At 35.9% G+C, this 20,528-nt stretch overlaps 5 non-coding genes across 5 annotated transcripts; 3 read left to right on the top strand and 2 right to left on the bottom strand.

Moving 5' to 3' along the window:
* Positions 1 to 1,640: 1,640 nt before the first annotated feature.
* Positions 1,641 to 1,731, top strand: TRNAY-GUA (transfer RNA tyrosine (anticodon GUA)). The gene is given in 2 exon segments: positions 1,641 to 1,677; positions 1,696 to 1,731. It is a non-coding gene; the product is annotated as a tRNA-Tyr (tRNA).
* A 1,016-nt stretch (positions 1,732 to 2,747) lies between these two features.
* On the top strand, positions 2,748 to 2,837 carry TRNAY-GUA (transfer RNA tyrosine (anticodon GUA)). The gene is given in 2 exon segments: positions 2,748 to 2,784; positions 2,802 to 2,837. It is a non-coding gene; the product is annotated as a tRNA-Tyr (tRNA).
* A 7,205-nt stretch (positions 2,838 to 10,042) lies between these two features.
* On the bottom strand, positions 10,043 to 10,114 carry TRNAP-AGG (transfer RNA proline (anticodon AGG)). The gene has a single exon. It is a non-coding gene; the product is annotated as a tRNA-Pro (tRNA).
* A 1,313-nt stretch (positions 10,115 to 11,427) lies between these two features.
* Positions 11,428 to 11,500, top strand: TRNAT-UGU (transfer RNA threonine (anticodon UGU)). Its single transcript has one exon. It is a non-coding gene; the product is annotated as a tRNA-Thr (tRNA).
* An 8,363-nt stretch (positions 11,501 to 19,863) lies between these two features.
* Positions 19,864 to 19,945, bottom strand: TRNAL-AAG (transfer RNA leucine (anticodon AAG)). Its single transcript has one exon. It is a non-coding gene; the product is annotated as a tRNA-Leu (tRNA).
* Between the last annotated feature and the right edge of the window lie 583 nt (positions 19,946 to 20,528).

Below are 20,528 nucleotides of genomic sequence, written 5' to 3'. Positions count from 1 at the left end.
GACGTGATATTGTTTTAAAATTCAAACACTACTTTACTTGATCTGCTGTTCAGGGTGGGTTTCTTTTACTCTTATTAATTAACTCCTTCCTGAATTTTAGTGACCAATGAAGAGCCAAAATTCGGGTGATTGCTGAATCCCAGGAAAGAATATGCTTGAGTCGTCCCAGGTCCAAGTTGAGAAACATGATTATAGAGGGAAGAAATGAACATTTATTAAAGTTCTATACCCTATTGCAGGCATGGAGATAAGAACATTTGATTCTCTTAATAACTCTGGAAGTTAGATGATATTATTTCCATTTTACAATTGACAAAATTCTGTCAGACTAGTTGACTTCCTCAGAGTCACCCAGATAGTCTGAAGTACAATTTGAATTGAAGTCTTGTTAACTGTAGTTCTACCCACAGGGCCAGCTAGTTGTACCAGAGACACAAAGAAAATTATAAGCGTGAAAATGTCAAAAACAAAATGGCATCAAATGCAAGAACATTGTAAGACTATAAGATACAAAGAATATGCCGACTTGCAGGAACTTCCCAGTCTTGGAATTCCCCTAAAACAATGAAACCCCATATCCATTTCATTCCTTATTTCTATGTCTATCCCTAGCCATCATCGCCCCCATGATAGCAGTGCTCTTTCTCAGGGGAAATGAATCGGAGGTCAACGATCCCACCTGAAGACTTGCTTACGATCTTGGGCTCCCTAGCTGAAGTGTGGAAGGCTAGATATAGGCATAGCTAGAATATGTAGCTCATATTCAAACCATTACGCATATGAAGAAGAAGAAGAAAGTAAACGTTGCCTGTCTGGAAACCTGAACGTGTGCGAAAGAGTCATTTGGGAAGGTGTTAAAAGCTAAGGAGCTGGAATGGCCACAAGCCCTGGATCACAATTCTGATTTTGCAACTGACCCAGCAGCTCCTGAGCTGGGCGTTTATCCATTCCTTGTTTCACTCGTTGGTTCGTTCATTCACCAAGCACGGCTCAAGTCCCTTCTCATGTGCTAACAGGTGCCAGGCTTTATGCCAGATTCTGGGGATGTAGAGACGAAAATGAAATCGTGCTCGCCCTCAAGGAGGCTCAGCTTCAAGTAATCTCCCCCTCTTTCTTGCAGCAAATAGTTCTGTTCTTGTGACATCCGATAACTACAGGTTCTGACCACCTATGGTTTATCTGAGACTTAGGGTGTGAGCAAAAACAAAATCGTTTTGAAGGAAAAGAAAAGTATGAAGGGGGAAAACGAGTCACCGTAGGAAGCAGAGAAAAAGAAAAGCGTTGGGAAGCAATTTGGGAAGGAAGGCAAATGAGGGAACCCTGGTTTTGCAGTGGGTCCAGGTGTTTTCCAAGAGAGTTGAAAGCAGTAGAAAGAATAGGGTCAGAAGGAATTGGGTGTCGGATGGCGCTGAGGGAATGGGAATTTGAGCTGATGTTTGGAGGGAGGAAGGAAGGTAGACACCTCGGGCGTGGCGAGGGTGGCAGGCGTTTATCCTGCGGCTGGGAGCAGGTGGGAAAAGAGCTCCTCAGTCAAGTAATCCAAATGACGTTACTTTCTCGGTGCAGAAGAAGGCAAAGAAAGATGCACCAACTAGTCCGACTTGTTAAAATACGACGTGCGCGGCATAGCCCTTGTGCGCCCTTCGATAGCTCAGTTGGTAGAGCGGAGGACTGTAGAGACAAGTACTTCTAGGAATCCTTAGGTCGCTGGTTCGACTCCGGCTCGAAGGAAGTGCCATTTCTTTTGAACCCGCCTGACAATTCGGCGAGCTTCTCTAGAAAACCCTGGCCTTGGTCTTGGTCCTACGAGATAGAGAGAGGCCAGAGAAAGAAAGAAAGGCACCTGGGAGCAACACCCTAGAGACCCGCGCCTTTCCAGGGCTTTCCATTCCAAGAAGAGCCCGCACTCGCCAACCGCTTCGAGACACTTCCCCGTACAACTGACTAACCTGTGCTTTGCAGTCAAAAGGCTAGTCTGTGCAAGCTTTTCAAAGGATGCAGAAGCGACTATCCAGAAGTTGACTTAGAGGAGCTGCGAGGCTGGCAGTCAACGTGAAAAAGTTCAACCAGATTGTACAACAAAGCCCATTTTTAGAAAGATGAGAGCAAACACTCTGCTGGATACTTATTTTCATCCTAACTCTCCACATATGTGTGTGTGTGTGTGTATATGTGTGAGAGAGAGAGAGAGAAACATGAGGAAGGACGGGTTGGAAGAAGAGGGCGAAGAAGAAGGAATTAAAGGAAAGGATGGTTTCTGTGGATGGCCAGAACAAGTCAAAAAACAAAACCAGGTTCAGGACGGGCGCTGTCTAGTAGACAGTGCCAAGTAGACAGTGTGCAGATGTGCTTGCATGTCCCCTTCGATAGCTCAGCTGGTAGAGCGGAGGACTGTAAATGGGGAGAAGGAAAGGTATTGAGAAGCAAGGAAAGTCAATGAACTCCGATTTTGCGGTGATTCCAAATGTTTTCTAGGAAAGCTAAGGGCAACGGAAAAAAATAAGTTTAGAAATAGGGGTGACTGCACTGAGGGAATTCCGAGCTTGTGTTTGTATGGAGAAATGAAGCCTGAAATCTCCGGAGTGGCAAGCGTTCAGGACGTGTATTACACATGTGCATGTTGCATTCCTAAACCAAATGTCTCAAATGTCAAAATTTCCTCAATTCGGAACAAGAAAACAGGCGATTTGGCACAGACTACTATCACACCTTTAAAGTGGAACGTACGAACCTTTTCTTGTGTACATCCTTCGATAGCTCAGTTGGTAGAGCGGAGGACTGTAGACAAGTCGTTTCTAGTCATCCTTAGGTCGCTGGTTCGATTCCGGCTCGAAGGAAGTGCTAAACTTTTCTGTTTTGACCACTTAGGTAGCTGACTAAAAGGGTCTTAACCCTTCTTGGGGAAAAAAATGCATATTTACCTATAAGCCATCTTTGAGAAATGGTCAAGAGTGTCTCGGTTTATATATTTCAAGTTATCGAACTTTAAAAAAAAGGAAAGGAAGGAATTTTCTTTACCACAATTATCTGTCTGTAAAAACAGCATCTTACAACCAGGACTGCTTCGTGTTAACTTCCCTAACACAATTTGATCGATTGTATTGCAAAATGCTTTGAAATGGAATTTAGCCTGCTCATAACTATTAAAGAACATTGAGATTTCTGTGAAAACTAAGTAAACAGAAATTAAATGACTTCCCCGAGGCCAAAGTCTAGCACTCTATCTACTGAGCCAATTACCTGCCAGTATTATTCTTTTTATTATTAGGAACTTGACAGACATAAAAACAAAAATGAGCTTCCCTATACAAATAATGGGGGGGGGGAGATTGAATAGGAAATTTTAAGTCATTCCTTTGTCCAATTTTTAATCACACATTTCAAATTAACACGTAGTTCCAATATTGTCATGCTTGTCTATGACTTCTTCCTTCTGTTCTCTTTCCCTTGTTATTTTTTAAGTAATACATTAAAGTACTTAAGACAATTTTTTAAAAAGTATCCTTAAATATCCCCCTCAATTGTCGACGGCCAATTGCAGTAAAACACGTTTTTTTAATAACAAATAAATTGGGTAATTCAAAATAAATCAACACATCGATTTTTTAATGAAAATAAAGGCTTCGTTATTACCAATCAATTACCTCTCTGCTCAGAGGTGGTAAGAATAATTTATAATTATTCTTCAGGAACTTTGATAGTCATTGGACTTATTTCATACTAGTCTTTTCTAGTTGTAAACCTTTTTTAATGCAGTATCCACTGCTTTGATCCACTTCTGCCTTCTTTACTCTGCATAAATCCATACATCTTCTCAATCTACTATGACTACATCACTTTCATCATCTCTAACAGTGTTAAAAAAAGTACATCTTTACACTGATATGCCAGAATATATTCACCCAACTCCCAGTTGATGTGTACTCACTTTGTTTCCAGTTCTTTGCTAAGAGAAAAAGTGCTGCTAATTTGGGGAGGGGGGTATACGTGGGTCTTTCCCCTCTTTTTCTTTGATTTTTTTTGGGGGAAGGGAGGAGGCTATAATATTTTGTTATGTTATTATGTTAATAGTGTATTATGTTTTGGACACTGTGCACAGTTTAGTGACTCTAGGAATATAGTTCCAAATTGATTTACAAAATGACTGGATCATTTCACAATTCAAGTCCATTCCTGTGCCTACTCTCCCATAGTCATTCCAACAATTGTCATTTTTTACTTTTTTTTTACATCTTTGCAATATGATGGATGTGAATTTGCAAGTAAGTTGATCTAATGTATAAACAACCAGCTTCACAACCAGGAAGAAATGCATTCAAATCTGACCTAAAATGCTCAGTACCAGAGGTATCAAACTCAGAAACAAGGGGCCATACATAAGAATTCCTGAGGGCTCTATGTCGACTTAGACAATCACATACTAGTATTATCTGTGTATTTTTGTATTTTTATTTATATTAAACTTTTCCCAATTACAGATTAGTTTTGTTTTGACTGCCTTAAAAAGCTCTGAGTGAAGTTGTACATTTCTGGGAGATGAAGCAGTGAGAGTGGCTAAAAATTCATAGTTTAGTTGTAGAGTTTGCTTAATTTTAATTGTTTCTTTTTTAAATTGCCAGATTTGTTCATGTTTATTGTAAACCTTACATTCTTTCAAAAAATGCCAATTCTGTTTAACTCCATTTTTTTAAAAAAAGGAAGATTGTGTGTACAATAGAAACAAATCATTTCAGTATAAGGAGGAAGCAGGCTATAAAGATGTAAAAAGTTATATGGTTTAATGGATAAGTCAATTATTTTAATACTTTTTCCCCAAAGTAATTCACATAGCTCTGAATTCATATTTCCTTTCTCCAGACTATCTGGTAGACTTGGGTTGACAGCCAGAAACATTGGTGGCTAAATATCACTTACTCCTTTGAAGGAGTCCTAAAAATTCTGAATTATTTGTACAAGATCTCATTGCCTCTAGAAATCTTTTCTTTCTCACTCTTCCATGTCTAAATGACCTTAGGTCTAAAAGTTAAATAATCCATTAAATTAGGTTTGTAACAATGACTCCCAAAATGGAGTCCAAATTCAGAACTCTTAAAAAAAAGTCTTTGATCAACATGAAATTTGATAAGCCTGGAGCATGGTATTGCAGTTGTCCCATCTGTGATTTAAAAAAAAAAAGATTTGTTGTTGTTATTGTTGTCTTTTTAAAAATTATATATAATAAAAATCATATGTGCCAAAATATTTTACTTATTAAAAAGAGAGGAAAATAGAATCAAATTGATCTCAATATTGCTACATTCCTATGTTGCACAGCTTTGCATTGTTATAGGGTTTAAGTGGTGAATAGATTAAACAACAATGGAAAATAGTTGAGGATAACATTTTGTGATTTCTATGTTTACATTAGCAATCTGAGATATTTCTATTTTACACTCTAAAAAACTTTGCCTTACAAACATAACTTTCATTTCACAAGAATATATTTGTCATGTCGGTTCTAATTGTCAAAACTGTTCCAAGATGGAACCAGACTTGTTCTCCCTCTTAATTCCCCCTCTTGTCTTAGATAAGAAATTATCCTGCCATAAGACAAGAACAATTGTTTCCTTAAACCTGTAGGGTCATTTAATGGTACGAAGAAGATTTGGAAACCAAGAGATATTTTGGTAGAAAGTTTATAGCATGCAAAAAAGCCTATGGAAAATCTAAGAGATGACTGAACAATCCTAAGAAATTTTTTTTTCAGAATCTTCTATCCCTGAATCTCATGGATTCAACGATGTCTTATGATAGTAACAATAAGATTTATCATAAAACATTTATGGTTCTCTTGCCAGAGTCAGAGGAATTTACCATCAAAAAGAAGAATGATGACAACATCAAAATTATTCTGTCAGACCTGACCCTGAAAGTCATAGACTGACATAATGAATATTACATGACAAAGTTCCTTCAGCTAAGCAAATGGCACAAATACATTTGGAGATAGTCAATTTATGCAATAAAAGTCCATATTATTCAAGGAACATCATAGCTGATCTAATGGGTAGAATTTTTTAAGAAAATAGAGAAACTAAATCAGGAGCATTTTACCTTACCCAGAGACTGGTAGAGAGCCTTCCTTCTAACCCTGATGTAGATATACAGGGTACTCCAGCCCAGGGGCTAATGACAGAACTTGAACCTGAGGCTCTTGTACAGGACTGATACAGAGTCTCACAGAAATGACCTAGGGACTTCATGAAATGAAAAACTCCCAGTTCTGCTGTAAATACCCTGGAGGGTTTAGCTAATAAAAAGAGCCACTGGAGATGCATTTCTCATCTGTTTAATGTGATCCTTCAATATGTGATCCTTACACAGGACATATATTGATGGAACCTACAGAACTGTACAAAAAAAACCATACAAGATGAAATAAAAATCACATAAACCAAGAAAGTTTACTTGTTTAAAATAAGGGGAAGAAAATAAAAATGCCCTGAACACTACCCCACTTCAAAATAGCTGCAACAACCATATGTTTAAGTCTATTATAGACTTAAACATATAAAGCATGATGCAGTTGTGGGAAATAGTAAGGAAATGTTAAGGAAGTAACATCATGAAGTTTAAATGTTTTAAGATTGTCAAATTTTACATTGTGCTTGTTTTATAAATTCTGATTGTCAAGGTTGGTTCAAGACAAAATCAGTTTAACTTTTTATGTTCAAAAGTCTGTTAACTCAAGTCCTGCTTCCTCTGAATTTTCTGGTCTGGGGTTCATCTTTGATTTCCACCTGGATGCTGAACCAAAACTGTCATATATCTTCCTGGGATGCAGTCAAATATATTAAAGTATAGAAGTTCCCAGAAAAGGGTAATACTTGATGACAAGAAGTCAGACAACAAGGGAAGAGAAATTTGAAATTGTGAATTAGAGAAAACATTTGAGTTCTGCAAGAAAATGAGGGTTGAGACTGAGCAAACTAATCCTCAGGATAAATGGACAATTGTTTTTTGAATGAATGAATCTTATCCCTCAATCTTTTTCCCAGTCTAGAGGTTTTTTGGTAATTTTGTTTTTCCTTTCTCACAAAGAATAGTAGAGTGTTATTGGTTGTCCATTCTGGGAACTCTACCTTAAGACAGAGCAAGGATGATTCAGTTCACTTAACATCAAAAAGACTATATTTATAAGGCAGAAAAACTGTATCAGCAGCCAACCCTCAGATAATGAAATGTAAAAATAGAATGGTAGTTCTCACCAGCTAAATGATACCTGCTTTCCAAGTGTTTCTCTCATTCAAAGGTCTCTGTGTTTATCCCAGATACTTTTAATTATGATATCACAACACATATGATTGTGTCAGTGAACAAGGGAGAAACATGGAGGGAACAAACTTCTCTTTACTCCCTCCAAGCACAGTAACTACCAGAATTTAAAGTTTCAGGGAATCTCATGACTGTTTAGAGAGGAGGTTAAGGAGTGGATTTCCCAATCCATTAATTTACTCATCAGGTTGAAAACAGTTGAGTAGTGAAAAGGGTGTTGCACTCTAAGTCATGAAGGCATGTCTTGGAATACTCTTTAATGCCTCTGATTCTTACTATTTTGTATGGCCCTGGGCAAATCATTTATCTACTTTGAGGCTCAATTATCTCATCAGAAAGATGGGGATGATAGTATTTCTAATACCACCCTCTCAGAATTGTGAGAATCAAAGGGGATGTATATAAAGCCTTTTAAAAATTCCAACATTTCCAAATCACTAATAACAAAGAGAAATGCAGGTCAAAACAATAGGGAAATTTCATCTAACTCCCTGAAAATTGTCCAAAATGACCAAATAAATAACAACAGTCAATGTTGAAGGGGTTGTAGAAAGATAAGTACACAAATACTTGTTGGTAAAGTTGTTAAATAGTACAATTGGAAATTGTGCAAATAAAGGGAGGGACTAAAATATCTGTATTTTTAAACCAGAGATTTACCTGCTGTTCTTACCTCAAAGACACCATCACTAAGAAAAAAATATATACTTCAGTCCTAGAGTCATGAAGACCTTGAGTTCAAATCTGACCTCAGACACTTAATAATTATGTAGCTGTGTGACCTTTGGCAAGTCACTTAACCTCATTGCCTTGCCAAAAAAATGTTCTATTTGTCTTATGGGGTGACTCTCTGGGAAGGAAGAAGAACATATAGGATCACTGGGTTACCTAAGAAATAAAATAGCAACACATTTTTTAAAAATGAAAGTCTCAGTATTTATCAGAAAGAATATACACATCTGAGATCTGAGTTGCATATATGTATGTTTAAAGAAATGAACAGAAATGTATACCTAACAGTCCTACTGAACTTTAGAATTAACCACCTTTGTTCCCAACACATGTAACCAAGATCAGTTGTTCTAGTCACTAAATTTTAGAATGGGTTATTAAAGAGATGGAGGAAGCCTTCCAGAGAAAGGTTCCCAGGGAAATGAGGATAATAAAGGTCAGGTCACAAGGAGATGGATTGAAGGATATTGAGCCTGGAGAAGATGAATCATAGGTGATAACCCCAGTTTGCTCTCACTTATAGCAGAGTGTCTAAATTTCTGCTTCATTTAGGCTTTATTGCCTCTGTATCACTCCTCAATATTTTCTCGCTTTATTTGACCAGAGAGGACAGGTCATACCTCTGTCTCTTCCAACCACAGAAGTTTCATCTCACTTAAAATAGCTCTCTTCTTTCTCCAGTCTTTACACAGTTTCTGCATTTTTTTATAGCCTGAATAGAAGCAGTATCCAAAAATTCCCCACAGACTTATATTTTACAATCCATTAATCTGACAACTAAGTTATCATTAACCACATAAACAGAAAACAATAAAGAAGAAAGGTTTGTTCAGTAAATGGGTGTAAGCAAAAATTTCAAGTTATAGAGAGGGAAATAAGGACAAGTACTGAAAGAGACCACTCACTGGCCATGCTAAGCAGTTGACCAACTGTGACTGACCTCTGAGAGAACACTGTCAGTTGAATGGTGAGGGTACACTACAAGGAATTTATGAATAAAAGGTCAGGAAGGAAATGGATCCAACTTGCTGAAGACTTTTCCAAGGCACTGTTCTGTGTGTTTGTATGTATACATATATTATATCTATATCTATGCCTATATTTATATATCTGTGTCTATACAAGAGAGGAGGAGGAGGAGGAAGAGGAGAGAGAGGCAGAGAGAGGGAGAGAGAGACAGCTTAGACCCTGGAGGAAGTGGGGAAGAATGGAGAATTGAATCAACAAATCAAATAAAGTGATAACTTCTTTGTGAGAAGGTCCTAAACCACTTCTGTGGAATAGAAAGTATTTGCTAATGATATTGACAAACTGTTTGAGGAGAAACGTGGTACGAATTTACATCTCTTCATTCTTTCTTGTAAATAAAGAGTTAAAGCCATCTGTTCTACTCCAGCTGCCCCCCCCCCCCCGCCCCCCAAAAGCCAGTACAGTGTAAAGTTAGAAAGAAGGGCAAGCAGTCAACAGGAAAAAGAACCAAGAGGATTCGGAAAGTCTGAGCAGTGAAAGTTTGAAACGCCAAATGAAAGCGAATTGTTTCGTCACCTATTTATTAATTAATCTGTGTGTGCATTTATCTACTTATATCTCGGTTGTCAGTATTCTTCTACTCGCTGTGCCCTTCTGTTTTCACCAGCTGATTTGCGGAGTGGCCGCGCTACAAATAGAGTGAGTTGTTGATTGCAGCGGGCCAGACAGTTTTAACCTCACGAAACAGAGGGGAGTCCAGACAGAAATACTGGTGGGCACCTCCGAAGGGCAGGGAGGGTTGGCACAGTGGAAATATTCTGCCTGTTTTACAAAGAGATCTAAACTTTATTGGTGATTGAACCCAGTACGAAAAATTTAACATTCAGTTTTTCAGAATTTGAAAGACCAAAGGAAGAGTAGAGTGATAATACGCAAAAGTAGATGTACAAAGTTATTCAACTTAGTATCTCTTATACATATTCTTTTTTATTTACCCAGATAAAATCTAGTCTGTCTTACAAAAGTTGGGCTCGTCCGGGATTTGAACCCGGGACCTCTCGCACCCTAAGCGAGAATCATACCCCTAGACCAACGAGCCACAGAAGTTGAATCTTTCTCTCTCTCCAAAAGTCCACAGACACACAGACATAGACAGACGATAGACACACACACACAAACACACACAGACACAAACACAGTAGTCTCACAAGGACAGTCAACTTTCATGCTTCTTCCCTCTTAACTTCACTCACCACCAAATATTAGTAGCAAATCCTTCTTCACCTCAGACACTAAAGGAAATGGAACAGGCCCAAAGTCAAAAGACACCTTGCTCACTATGACCGTTGCTACTTGAATTAATGAAACAAACTAATAGTTCTTGTCCTCCACACCTCCCACCTGCCTCCTGCCCAAACCTCCAATCCTTCTCCTGAACTTGACTAGTCCAATTGGAATGATTTCAGTGTGTCAACTTTAAACCAATATATTGTTTGCCAGATCAAGTAATCAGTATACTGGCTCCCTCTGTTGTTTTTAAGGGGGTGGCAGAATGAGAGGCCTGGAGTCAGTCAGGATGACCGATGGGATTCCTGTCTACGTCCCTCAACTCTAGGATCATAGAATGACAGATTATAGGCCATCGAGTTCAGCCCCCTTCTCTCTTTACAGATGAGGAAACTGAGATTTTGGATTAGATAAGAGATTTACCTGAGATATCTTATTCACTACACGCTGCACAAGTCATCCAGCTTTCAACTCTCCCTTTTATCTCTCTGAAACTGTCAATCTCTTCTTGCTAGTCATTATAGTCCACTCTAATTTTGCAGTGAAGAATCCACAGTTCTCCCTTTGGTATTGTATCAGCAGTTTTCTTTTAAAAACAAGAATAATTGCTAGTAACATAGATATTGATATAATCTTTTTTAAAGATTGCAAAGTAAATTATAAATATTATTTTGTTAGATCCTCTCAGCAATCCCGGGAGATATTTACTCTTATGACTCCCATTTTACAAATGAGGAAACTGAGTAGACAGAAAGAGGTTATATGACTTCCCCTGAGTTTCACAGCTAGTAAATGTCTGAGACTGAACTGTCAGATCTTCCTGCTTCCTCGTTCATTGCTTTATTTGAGCTCAACTGAGTCTTTTTTAGTCCATTTTTTATTGTATATTCTAATCCTGCAGAAGCCACAACAGTTACAACTATGAAATTCTACTCCATATAGTTCCTTGATACACCGAATCATGAATTCCCTTTGACTTTAGCGAAAAGAATGAACTCTAACTTCAGAAATATGTCATAGATCTACCAAAATTTGAAAAGACAAATAGATTCTTAATAATGAATCAAGGATAGAGAAAAATCGAACGTTCCTGAAATTAGGCCTTGAGAAAAGGTGTTTCTTGTGGGCTCCATAGCTCAGGGGTTAGAGCACTGGTCTTGTAAACCAGGGGTCGCGAGTTCAAATCTCGCTGGGGCCTTTCAAGTTAGGATTTTTTCATCTTCCCTTTTCAAAAGTCTACTTCCACAAACTTCCTTAGAAATTTGAAGTTAATCTCCATCTTCCCCTGGTATAATTACACAATTTTTTTTCATACCTGAAATAGAGTTGTTTATCGCTTTTTGAAGCTATGTTCTCCGTTAGTTGGAGCCCATACCTGGAGTGTTGTCTTCAATACCTTTCCTTCTCCCCATTTACATACCCAAATTCATTTCCCACTTGGTATTTTTTCCTTCCTGTTCATTTATTTATTTATTTATTTAGATTTTTCAAGGCAATGGGGTTAAGTGGCTTGCCCCAGGCCACTCGGCTAGGTAATTATTAAGTGTCTGAAGTTGGATTTGAACCCAGGTACTCCTGACTCGAAAGCCGGTGCGCCACCTAGCCGCACCCCCCCCTTTTTTTTCTTTTAATTTAAAACGATTCTTTAAAACACAGCAGGGTTTCAGATGTGTTATAGGTGGCCAGAAACAATAGATTCCTTAAGTCACAAGAGTAGAACTATTTGCTTGAGGAAGCAAGAGGAGATTCCAATATTTAACCTTTTTGGAGGCAAGCATGATTTCATTTTTGTCTTTATATTTCCCCACCGTTGAATATAGGTCCTGACACCTATTAGGACATTATAAGGACTTGAAAAATATCTGTCCAATGAATGATTAAATGAATGAGAGCTCAGCTCAGGAGAGTTCCCTTATATGCATAACAGCTTTGTTGCGCCTCAATAGTGATCCAAGGCAAGTGGAACTAAACTAAACCTTTTTCACATGTTTAATCGTTTGATTATGAGCTAGATAGCCTAACTACAAATAGAATCACCCAGGATAGCCTGCGCTCAGCAGAGAGGGTGCTGTGATCTCTGAGCAAGGCAGAATTGAAGCTGCTCAAAGGAAATGAGAGAACAACCACCCCAGGTGTTCACATGGACTATTTGTGTCGACCAGTGATGGAGTATTCTGAGCTGATCAGTCACAGTTAGACACACCGTAACTCATCTCTAACATAGTGATGCCATTTTGGTTTTCTTCCATTATGAAATACTACCAACATATGTCTAGCTCTTTATATGTCACATAGGAAAACAGAGAATAATAAAGAACGTTTTTTTAAATAAAGAACTTTTTTGAAGGAATTCTTAGTCTTGGAGGTATTTCTTCCTTTGAAGAAATTTTTATTTGATAATTATGAAAAGGATTAGGAACTAGTATAGACCTGTAATTAAAGTGCTCTAAAACGATGAATATCCTTCCATTGCTGCAGACTAGCAAAGATAGGCATTGATAAAAATAAGTTATAGTGTACTACTCCATAATTATGGTGTGGTATTTTCTGCTACAAGTGTAATTTACCTCCGCTCCAGTGTGAAACTAAGAATTTCATCTGCATGCTCAGGTAATCACTGTTGATAATTGAGAAATATCTGTAAAAAAAAAAATGACATGAGATACTAAGTGGAATAGCCAGTCAGGAAAGAAATCAAGGAAATACTTTAGAATGGGTAATAGAAAACCTTGCCCAATAATTAATTTTCCTGAAAATTAGAATGACTCAGAAAATGTCAGTAAAAAAGAAATTTGCAGATAAAGCAAAAGTAATGGGGAAAAACCTTCAAAACATTAAAAACAAGTGATTTGGAAAAGATGTTAAGGAGAAACCATTTAGAATTACTGGATTATATGCAAAACACAATCGGAAAAAGTGTGGAAATGATATTTCAAGATATTGTAGGGGCATCTAGGTGGTGCAGTGGATAGAGCACCAGGCCTGGAGTCAGGAGTACCTGAGTTCAGCTGTGTGGCCTTGGGCAAGCCACTTAACTCCATTTGCCCTGCAAAAGCCTAAAAAAAAAGTTATAGTAAAGACTGAACAGCACTTGATGGTTGACACTAGAAAAGAGAAAAGCTTCTGTAATTCTAAAAAACAAAAAAAATGAATAGTTACAACTAAGGCTATTTTATCCCCCCAAAACTAAGTATAATCCTACATGGAAGCATTTAACCTTTAGTGCAATAGATAACAAATATCTTCTCACAAAATTAATGTCTGATGATCTTAGAGATGTAGAATGACAGTTGGTATGTGGGTGGTTTTCTTTTATTTGATCATCTAGAAAGAAAAAAAATGGGAGAGACAGTGAACCATACTGATGGTAAGGGAAGGGAAATGAAGAAAATAATACAGAGTAGAGGTGCATAAAGTGAATATATAAATATAACTTTCACATGAACCTTGCTTTCATTTGAATTGGTTAAAGAGAGATTGAATACAAATATACAAACCCGCACATATATATTGCTATAGAAATACATGAAACTTAAAAGGAAAATTGGAAGGAATAGGGATCAGAAATGGGATAAAGAGAAGGGAAGTGCAGCAACAGAAAAGAAACAAATTGTCACTTGTAACTGTGCTTGTAAAGAGGGAATGGGAGTAAAGAGACAAAGAATACAAAAGGACAGGATAGAGCTTATATTTAGTAGTCATAATCTCATGTGGCTGAACTGAACTCATTTGTAACACAGAAGTGGATAATAGAATGGGATAGAAAATATCATTCAATAACAAATGGTTTATAATAAATACACTTAAAATCTTAAACTTAAAATGATTTCCAAAAAAATGAAGAATGCTTGAGCTGAACTCAAAAAAATGGGGGGCGGTATCAACCATGATTTCAAATCAGGAAACATTAAATATAGATAAGATAAAAAGACATAGGCAGGCAAATTACTTTATGTTTAAAGGCACCATAATGTATCAATAAGAATGTAAGTAACTAATAATATAACCTTTAAATACTTAAAAGAAAAGTAAATTGTTGGGGTAAATATACAATAAAAGTATAATAGTGAGGGAATCATATACCCCTTTCAGACCTAGACAAACATAACTAAAAGATAAAGAAGAAAGAAGTTAAGAATCTGAATGGAATTTTATAAAAACCAGATATGCTAATGCTAATGCTCTGTTGACTACTGAATGAGAATAGAAAGGAGTTTATGACTCCACATTATGTAGAACCTTTATAAAAAGTGACCACTCCAAAAATGTAGAGAGCAGAAATGCAAAAGACATAATTTACTGATTAAAATGCAAGAAAAGTTATATTAAATAAAAAGTGTTTTAAAGAAAATTTTTTTGCGATTAACATAATTAAAAAGGACTTTATGAATAAGAGAACAAGTTGCAAAAAATAAAAGAAAATAATAATAATAATAATAATAAGATAACAGAAAAAGTAATGGTTGCAGATAAAGCCATTTAAAAGAAAAAGCCAATTTGAGCAACAAAAAAAAAAATCAAAGAACAAAACAGAAAATTAGAACCAATATATCTGAGTATTATTCTAAAAATTTTAAAGAAACTATTAGTAAGTAGGCTTACAACAGTAAATTAGAAAGGTTATACACTATGACCAGTTTTAGCTTATAAAATTACTATAGGATAGTCCTAAAGAGGACTATACATCTAATAATCATATTCATATTATGAATAAAAATGTGAGATTAATGACAGATATCAAAAGTTTCTTGGCAAAATCCAGCAATTATTTCTATAAAAAACTCTAAAAAAATGGGAATAAATTACTTCTTAGTCTACTAAATAGCAGCTATCTAAATACAAGAGCAAACATTTTATATAATGGAGAAAAATAAAAAGCCTTTACAACAAGATTGGATGTGAAGCAAAATAACCATTATTAACAATATTTTTTAAATTAAAATTTATTTTTCTAACTACATGCAAAGCTAATTTTTAACATTCATTCTTTTGTAAGATTTTGAATTCAACATTTTTCTCCATCCTTTCCCTCCCCATCACCTTAACAATGAGTAACCTGATAAAGATTATTTATGTAACCATGTTGAACATATTTCCATATTAGCTGTGTTGTGAAAGATGGATTAGGAAAAAAAGAAACAAAAAAAAACCCCAGGGGAAGGTAAAGAAAATAAAGCACAAAACAAAAATTTTAAATGAAAAATAGTATGCTTTGGTCTGTATTCAGACACCATAGTTCTTTCTCTAAATGTGAATGGTATTTTCCAATCCAAATCCTTTAGAATTGTCTTTGATTGTTGTACTGTTGACGAGAGCTAAATCATCATATTTGATCATAACATAATGTTGTTACTAGTATGTACATTTTTCTTCTAGTTTTGCTTACTTCACTCAATATCAGTTCATGTAAATCTTTCCAGGCTTTTCAAAAGTTTGAACATTCATGATTTCTTATATAATACTCCATCACATTCATATATTCCAGTTTGTTCAGTCATCCCTAATTGATGGGCATACAATTTACAATTCTTTGCCACTACAAAGAGAGCTACTATAAAGATTTTTGTTTGTGTGGATCTTTGTCCATTTTTTGTGATCTCTTTTGATGATAGAGACTTAGTGATAGTATTGCTGGATCAAAGACTATGCAGTTTTATTGCCCTCTGAGTGTAGTTCCAAATTGCTCTACAGAATGGCAAGATCAATTCATAACTCCACCAAAAATGCATTAGCATTCCACTTTTCCCACATCCTCTCCAACATTTATCATTTATGATTTATAGCATTTTTCATATGACTATAGACAACTTTAATTTCCTCATGTGAAAACTCTCCATTCATTTCCTTTGGCCATTTTTCATTTGGGGAATGACTTGTATTCTTATAAATTTGACTCAGTTGTCTATTTCAGAAAAGTCCTTTATCAGAAACATTAGCTATAAAAATTGTTTCCCAACTTTCTACAATTCTTCTAATCTTGATTGCATTGTTTTATTTTTTTAAGATTTTTTTGCAAGGCAATGGGGTTAAGTGGCTTGCCCAAGGCCATACAGCTAGGTAATTATTAAGTGTCTGAGGCTGGATTTGAACTCAGGCACTCCTGACTCCTGGGCCGGTGCTCTATCCACCTAGATGCCCCGCAGTTTTTTATTTTTACAAAAAACTTTTAATTTAATGTAATAAAAAAATTCATTTTGCATTTCATAATGTTCTTTATCTCTTGTTTGGTTATAAATTCTTTCCCTTTCCATAGAAATGACAGATATACTATTCCTTATTCTCCTAATTGGCTTATACCACCTTTTTGTCTAAATCCTGTACCCATTTTCACCTTATTTTGGTATAAGGCTGTTAGATGTTAGTCAATGCTTAGTTTCTGCTAAATTCTTTTCCAGTTTTCCCAGCAGATTTTGTCAACTAGTGAGTCCTTGGCTCAAAGGTTGAAGTCTTTGGGTATACCAAACAATAGATTACTATAGTCATTTGCTACTGTTTCTTTTATACCCAATCTATTTCACTGGTCTGTCCACCTCTCTATTCCTTAGCCAGTACCAAACAGTATTGATGAATGGTGCTTTACATTATAATTTTGGATTTGGTACAGTTAGGTTACCTTTCTTTGCATTTTTTCATTAATTACTTTGATTTTCTTGACCTTTTGCTATTCCACAGGAATTTTGTTATATGAATTTTTTCTTACTCTATAAAGTAATTTTCAATAATTTGATTGGAATTGTACTGAATAAATAATTAAATTTAGGTTGAATTATTAAATTTATTATATTAGCTTTGCTATCCTTGAGCAATTGACATTTACCCAGTTATTTAGATTTGATTTTATCTGTGTGAAAAGTGTTTTGTATTTGGTTTCAGATAGTTTCTAGGTTCATGTTGGGATGTAGACCACCAAATATTTTATGTCATCTACTTTAAATGGAATTTCTCTTTCTATATCTTGTTCTTGGGCTTTATTAGTTATCACCATACTTTTAAAAATACTAGAAATGCTAACTGAAACAGTAAGAGAAGAAATAGAAAAAAAGGGAATAATCATGGGCCAAGAGGAAACAATATTATTTCCTTTTATAGATCATATGTTGACTCATTTTGGATACCCCGAGGAAAACATGAAAAATTAATTGAAATAATAAATTCCACAATATCAACATTAGTTCAAAATAGACACCAGTGGGTATTAAAGGTCACATGAGAAATCAAATAGAGGAATGAAAGAAATTTTCTTTCTGATCTATGAATAGGGGATGATTTCAAAACCAAACAAAAGATTGAGAAGATTACTTAAGATAAAATGGACAATTTTGATTATATAAACTTTTAAAGATTTTGCACAAGTATAATATATTCAAAATTAGAAGGGAAACTTCTGTGTGCGTGTGCCTATATGTGTGTGAAGTCTGCAGCAAGTTTGTGCTAAAGTAAACATATACAAATATATATGAGATTGGTTCAAATTTATAAAGTTAAGAGTAATTCCTCAATAAATTAATACTCAAAGAATATAATATGAGGACAGTTAGTTGACTGCAGAGGACAGAATATCAGCCTTGGAGTCAAGAGGGCTTGAGTTCAAATCCTGACTCAGACACTTAATAATTGCCTAGCTGTGTGACCTTGGGCAAGTCATCTTTTAAAGAAGAATATAATATGAACAGGTAGTTTTTGAAAGAAGAAATCCTTTGAAGAATGCTCTAAGTCACTAATGATTTGGAAAATGCAAATGAAAACTATTCTATGATTCCACTTAACATCTGGCAAAGCTGGTAGAAAGGAAAATTACAATGTGTGAGAGGGCTATGTGAAATCAGGAAAATAAATACACTGTGTTTGGGACTGCAAATTGTTCCAACCATTGTGCAAAGCAATTTGGAAACAGGTCCTAAAACTCAATAATTGTACATATTTTTTGACCTCTATTATATTTTGACCTCTATTATATTCCCTCCTCCTCACTAAAATCAAAGAGAAAAGTAATACATGCAATCATATTTATAGAATTAATTTTGGAAACCAAGGACAATTTTTCAATGGAAAAACATAAAGGAAATGGAATGTTATTGGGTCATATGAAATGTTGAATGAACACAGGAAACTAGAAACATCATAATGAACTGATGCAGATTGAATGGAATAGAATTAGATCAATTTATGCAGCGCATATAATATACAATTCATTATATAAGTTACGCAACACCACTGTAGGGAAACACAACTTTGAAGGATTTAGAACTCTGACTAATGAAATGATAAACCACATGTCCTAAAAGAATGGACAGGAAACAGGGCATACAACTCATGACAGAGAATGAATTTAATATGTAGAGAAACAAATTTTTTTTGTTATGACTAGTGTTTACATTTATTTTACTGAACTATGCTGCATTTATGTTGTGTTTGTTTTATAAATATATGTAGAAATAAATGCATTTTAAACAAATCTCCAAGTTTTATTTTAATTGCAAGTCCCATAAGGCAAACCAAAAACATGAAGTAGCTGGAAAGAAATTAATGAAATTTTAAGGTGTTTGAACAGATTTCTTAAAGGGAGTAATGTAAAGAACAAGGAAAATAATATTCCAGTCTCCTTCAGAATCAAGACCTATAGGAGAGGGGAGCTTGATTTCGGTTTTTCTGGTTCCTTCAGCCTGAAGAGTCTAATACATTGCTTCCAGTTTCAACTGTTTACAAAACTGAGAAAGATAAAATTGTTCCTGTCTTGGGGGTAAACTATAAGGGCGAGGAGGGAAATTTTTTTTAGCTGCAAGCTACAGCTTCTGAAACATCTAGCTCTCATTTACTCCGCCCACTTAGGAAGTCAGAGGAAGTACGATCCAGTCTCTTTATAAAGGGGAAACGTTATTAATCCTCTTGTGTGACAATCTGGGCTTGGGTCACTGACCTGGACCCTAATCATCAATTCTAACTCACTTATATCAAGTTGTTGGGGCAAAGGAGTATTTCCATTTTTAATGGACCTTCTTAAACACGATAAATTAAATCACATTTTATGCAGCCAAAACATCTTCAGTAGACACACAAACTGGACAGCTCCTTTCTTTCGAAACTCTAGGATTGATTAAAGTCACCTTTAGAAAGTCTGGATCCACTCCACTCCTTCCTTCATTCACGACTCACATATTTTTGATTTTCGGTTAACACCTATCATTGGATTTCTTTGCGTCTGCGGAAATGTTGTGTTTCACATGAAAAAGTAGTGAAATCTCATTTGATTTTACTTACTATATATCACATAAAGTCTTTTTTGGTGCTATCCAAGTTTCCAATTTTTCTATTTAGAGAGCTTACTGATTTGTATATCTTCTATAATGACCCCTCCTTTTCCCTCTCCATAAGGTCATCTTTGTACCTATATTTTAAAAGATTTTATTTCATTTAGGAAAAAAAGGTTCTTGAAGTTTATGTCTGAAAGTATTGTAACGTTACCTACTCCTTCCCTCCAAAACGTTTAGAATTTTTGAACCAGAGTGACCAACTGAAATCTTTTAAGTAATTTGTTTTTTTTAAGAGAAAAACAAACCTCCCTGGCAGCGGTGGGATTCGAACCCACGCCCCCGAAGAGACTGGAGCCTTAATCCAGCGCCTTAGACCGCTCGGCCACGCTACCACGGTATTCTCGAGTTCTCTGTTGATTTCTAAGTATTTATTGGGTGCCTGCTATGAAGTCACTATGATGCTAAATTTGTGAAATAATTGCAAAAACAAAATAGTTTCTTTTCTTAAGCAGCTCATAGCTCAAGGCGAGCATAAAACAACTATGTATAAAGAGTATATGGACTAGAAAAAAATGGTGATAATCGATAGAGGATAGATACTAGCTGAATCAGGATCAGGAAAGGGTTCTTATAGATTTTAGCTGGAACTTGAAGGAAGTCAGGGAAGACAGTAGGCTGAAATGAAGAGGGAGAATGCCGTGCGGGAGATAACGAGCGAAAACTCCGGGATTTCAGAGATTGAATCTTGAGGGGAAATGGTCTGTGAACAGTGTCAGTGGGCTGCAAAATATATGAGGGTGTTGGGGAAGGGGAAGAACAGAGAAGGGAAAGTAGTAAGAAGACTGGAAAGGTAGGAAAATCAAGTTATAAAGGACTTTGAAAATCAAACAGGATTTTATATTTGATTTTGGAGGTAAAAGGGAGCCACTGGAATTTATTGAATAGGGGAGCCTATGGTCAAGCTGTATTTTAGGA

This window comes from Macrotis lagotis, chromosome 4 (genome assembly GCF_037893015.1).
Source record: "Macrotis lagotis isolate mMagLag1 chromosome 4, bilby.v1.9.chrom.fasta, whole genome shotgun sequence".
NCBI classification, from domain to species: domain Eukaryota; kingdom Metazoa; phylum Chordata; class Mammalia; order Peramelemorphia; family Peramelidae; genus Macrotis; species Macrotis lagotis.
The sequence above is the reverse complement of the archived record's forward strand: the minus strand, read 5'-3'. Positions and strand labels throughout refer to the sequence as shown.